The sequence below is a fragment of the Phytophthora infestans genome, genomic scaffold (genome assembly GCF_000142945.1).
Source record: "Phytophthora infestans T30-4 supercont1.29 genomic scaffold, whole genome shotgun sequence".
Classification (NCBI taxonomy): domain Eukaryota; phylum Oomycota; class Peronosporomycetes; order Peronosporales; family Peronosporaceae; genus Phytophthora; species Phytophthora infestans.
Window position 1 is genome coordinate 889911 of NW_003303730.1, and position 5164 is coordinate 895074.

Genomic DNA, 5164 nt, shown 5'->3' on the forward strand with positions numbered 1-5164 from the left:
CTCAAGTGGATGCAGCCGCCAAACTGGCACCGTGAGTACGTACTACATGCATTTGGTTCCTATTTGGTTGTTAATATTAATTGTATTTGTATTTTAGTAAGACGCGTCCACGGTGAAATGACGCCGGTGCCGGCTCCAGAGCTTGTTCGCGACTACCACTGCTGGATGGGTGGAGGCGACGTCCATGATCAACTCCGGCTGCGACGTTACAGCGTGCAACGTTGCTACAAAACATGCAAGTACTACAAGACTTTGTTTATGGGGCTTCTGGACATGGCGCTCGTGAACGCGTTTATCGTTCATCGACACTATCGAAAGGTGAACAGCAGGCGCCCGCCAAAACAGTCCATGTCTTTCGAGGAATCGATGGAGCAGCTACTGGCAGTAGATTCAATCGAAGCGTTTGACGAGATTGAGGTAAGTCAAATGTTGACCAGTCAACATAACCTCATCTGCTTCAGCCGTCTTCCAACATAACAGCTAACTTATGGTGGGCTTGACTGTATTGGAACAGCTAGCGACATCTGCGCAAGATAGAGCTGCCCTCTCACCGGCAAGAGCAGTATCAACACAGCTACAGGGAAGCGCATCGTCAGCTATCGACGGACATTGTTTAGAAGAAAACCCAGATACTGTCGATTGCGAGCAGGGTGTTAAGCGACGCCACCGATCATGCAAAGTCTGCGCCTTCTACAAGGTCAAGTTTCGCAAGTTTACGAAATACTTCTGCCCGGAGTGCTCGAACGGGAACAAACGGTGCGTAGCTCGCTTGGTACCCTTACCATAAGCTTTGGCTAACTCGTTTTGATTTAGTCAATACCTATGCAACGTTCTGCGTGAAGGCAGGGTCAGTACGTGCTTCAGCATTTCGCATGCTGATTGCAACAACGGCAACGACATTCCGCGCGACCTACTGTAGGAGCACAGGACACGTGAACAGCCGCCAGCGTCGCGGCCAGGCAAGAAGCGGAGACACAGGCAGCAGGTAGGCGAGAGCGGAGCAAGTGCTGGTGCTGGTGCTGGGGGGTCGAGCGAAGAAGAAGATGAAGTGGTGGAGGAGGAGGCGTAGTGGTTGCGCCGTCTACGTGAGGTCGTATATGTTTATGCAAGGAGCAATCAATTGATACGGCACTTGATCTTTTTTGTTATTGGCTATAATAAATGAAGTCACCGCTGCTGGACGTATGCAACAACACAAATATAGGCTAATCAATAAACAGTGCATATCTTATGTTTGTTTATACATCATAGTTGCATATGATGTCGTTGTTACCACCCCGAGCCCGCGCCAAGACATCCGGACTTAATTAAAAACCCAAACAAATTCCTTAATATATGTATTTGGGACGATGTCAAAATATACCCTCATATTTAGGCCGGGGACTAAGGGGTTAAGAGCGGACTCGTAAGCAAATTATGCTCGCCAATCAGTATAAAGGCGAAGACGTCCAGCGCGGCGGGGGGGGGGGTCTTTTTCTTCCAGCACTTCAGCCTCTGCGCGTATAGATTAAGGGTGATCACTTTCATGTGTTCATCCTCCATACCAGCATTAAGCTTTCGTGAAAGCCAAACGTCTCCGTAGTGAAAGGTTACCGCGGAGGTCGCGGATTTCGCTCGCGTGGTTTAAAATCACCAACGTACGTAAGCCATACCTGAAATTTGGAATTTGCCAACGCATTGCACTTAACGGACGTCAGCTTCATCTTGCTAAACACGTCGTCTGCCGATTTTCCTGAGGCGAGCCAACGCTGTAGCTGTGCTTTCACCAGCATTAAGCTGGCAATACCAAAGCCAGGGATTCTGTCAAACTTGAACACTCTCTCCTCAGTAGTCTGGGCTATATCTGCAATGATGCCCGACCACCTCATGGCTGGCGTGGTATTTTCCGCGTTAACTACTATCGAGAGAGTCATACTTGCGAGCAGCTTGGCTTTACATGTAGTTAGCTGCGTAACTATGAAAAATCCCATGATAAGACGATTTCAAGCGCTGTTTGAAAGAGCCAAAGAATCTATGGAAGTGGTATGGTCTGACCAGTGTTTTTACGAATGTGAGAATTAGCCTTAGACGCTTAGGATACAGTGGGGCTACATCTAAGGCTTGGAACTTCGAATCTGGAAAAAAGTGACATTTTCGAGGCTCAAGGGAAATTCGCCTTCACATAAGCCTCGAGCCGCTAGTAAAAGCTTGAAGATAACCCCACTTTAGTGACTGAGTAAGAGGGAGCTATTTTGGTCCCTGGAGCTTGGAACTTGTTATATCGAATTGCTCCACGAAGGCACCCACACCTACATCCTCCCTATTTGTCGGATGAGCATACGTTCTGACGGCGAGTCACAGCTCGACGGAGAACCGGATGACAGCGGAGCTGCTCTGCTGCTCGCAATCGAGAACCTCCAGCGAAATTAGACGGACGAGACAACGCTGGCCCTAGTAAATGCGTGGCATGATGTGGCTAAGGGCGGTCGTCAGAAAAGTGAGAAGACAGGAAAGTAGAACGAGCGCCTCTACAATGCGTACAAGGAAGCAGTACCAACAACAAAGCGATCTAAGAAGGTCATCAAGGACAAAATGGCCGGTTTGTTGGAGACGTGCCGCTTTATAAGCGATGTCATGGCAAAGAGAACTAGAGAGAGCACGGGAAAGCTGAATTGGTTTGATCTCCCTCGTAAAGAAATGAAGGAGCTCAGGTATGACTTGCTGTTTACTAAATTTAACACACTTATTATTATTATTGTAATTATTTTAATAGAGCTGCCCATCGCATAGGTAGTCCAGAAATTACCGAGCGAATCTATGATGAACTAAATGGAATTTTAGATCGTAAACCCGACACTGATCCTCTCGTTGCTACATTTGCTTCTGAAGCTCGCTTCAGTGGTCAGGACGTGCAAGACCGATCAAGTGGTAATGTGTTTGGTAAAGAGGAGCCGGACGCCGCGAAGGATCCCCACAACACCGGGCGGAAACGTAATAAGGGCAAGCGGTCCGACAAATACGACAGGCGGCGGGAAATTCTTGATGAGCGCTCACAAGCTTCGCTTACGCAGGCCAATAAATTGCATGCTGCGGAGCTAGAGGAGAGACGTCGCCAGCACACCGAACACATGTTGCTGTGACGTGTTTTCTTGGTGTATTAAAAGGAGTGCTAAATATATATATATAACTTTGCTGATTACTTTAATGTTGGCTGAGTGCTAAAATAAAGGTTTATTCGTTTAGCAACTACATTTCGCTACCACAACGAAATACAAGCCGTTTTTTTAGCACGAAGATTATCAACAGTCGAGCCTTCTACTTTGGTTTCTGGGTCTGGAAACTTATCTTGATATTCTTTTAGTAGTCGACGCTCTTCATTGTCATCAAATTCAGTAGTGGCTTTGCTGTCCACAAAACCTTTTGAATAATGCATAGAGCATAAACCATATCGGGCGCAATTTCGATATATAATTGAATGCCTTATAGTAGAATCCTTCAACAGCACTTTAATTGTCCAAACGAACACTCTACCCGATACCGGGATGGCATAGTCGCTTCTTTAGCTTTGCCCAAACGGTGTCAGCCAACTCGAATGTCGTCACAAGGTAGTTCGTATTCTGGTAGCCCGAGTCACCAAGAAGAAAAAAAGGCAGCTTCGCATAGCTACCTTTTTCTGTTGCGATCGTCACTGCCTTTGAGCGGCAGAAACTTCAGGGAACGAGAGTGCTAAAGCACAAATTCGGGAAAAAAATGTGCTTTAGCACTCCTACTGTCGCCAACGCGGCCCGGCCATTTGCAATCAAGATCACAGAATTGACCACTCCAATCCACAACAGCTTGTAATACTATACTGTTCCAGCACTTGCGATTGTAATACGTATCCTCATTAGCACTTGGTTGGTATGCAAGATCCATCAATACAGCCTATTATTCGCGGAATACCGCATTGCTCTTTAAATTGGGATGCGCACGTCTCAAACGGAGGGAACGAGACCAGCGATTGTAGCTCACAACACACGACCTTGATAGCTTCCCTCAGAATTCGGGACACTGTCGATGGTCCCACCCCGAAACGGTCAGCGGTATTTTGTAGAGTCACCCCTTGCGCACAGAGAAACAGAAAAAAATGCCAAGAGCATATGCGGCAATACAGGGTCGGCCGTCTGTCGAGCCGGGGCGAGTCGAGAACAGACAATTTGAGTGAGATACTCAGAGCGGATAGCATCCATACGAAACCGGTCACGCGTACGGCTGTTGAAAAATGTTCAGGAAGAAAACAACATTTTTGCCCAATGTCAATTTCTCTCTTTGGCAAGAATATTCCGATCTTCAGGCCCAACGTATGTGTCTACCATCTCCATTTTCATTTTGAGCAAATCTTGGTGAAGCATAACAGATTGACCCCCTCTACTACGACGGGTGCCATCAATTCCAGAAGCACCAGAACTTGTTCGTGCATGATAGCTTCGATTTATATCTAGTGTTTTTTTAAGTGTCGCACCTTATATTATATATACACGAGGTTTCCAGATAATGCTTGTAAGTCATCGCGAAAAAGTGGCCCTTTCGAAACTTTTTTTCCAAGAATGCCACCATTTCCAGGTTTAGGTACCAGAGAGGCCGGTGAACCTGAATTTAAGTGAAACTTGTGGCGATATGGGTGCGAGACCTTTCTCATAGAGGTTCTTTTTGTGGTCTAATTTCGCACAGCGCACAGTCCCCGCAACTCAAGGTGGGAGCGCAGGCATGGGCGGGGCTCCCCGCTCATCAGAGGTTTCGCGGTATAGGGACAGCGATTGGGGCCCGGTGTTGGGGCTTCAAAAGCCGCGCGGCATAAATCTCCCCCAAACGCCGCGCCCTCTTTGGGGGGCCGTAAATTACAGTAATTACAGTACATGTACTAAAATGTTCAGTGACCATAATTGGTGTTCCTTCAATTATGGTCACTGAACATTTTAGTACATGTACTGTAATTACTGTAATTTACGGCCTCACCGCAACAGGTGTTATTGTGCGTTCTACTCGAGATTTCCGTTCGCGGCTCTTTGAATGAGCGCTAGCGCAAATCTGCTATGACTTCCCTTAAGAGAGACTCCAGTTAGGTACGAACTACGACCATTTAAGTACGATCTGGGCCGCTTCGAAATAACAGGAAATTGTATTCGAGTATCTCACTGAATAGGAC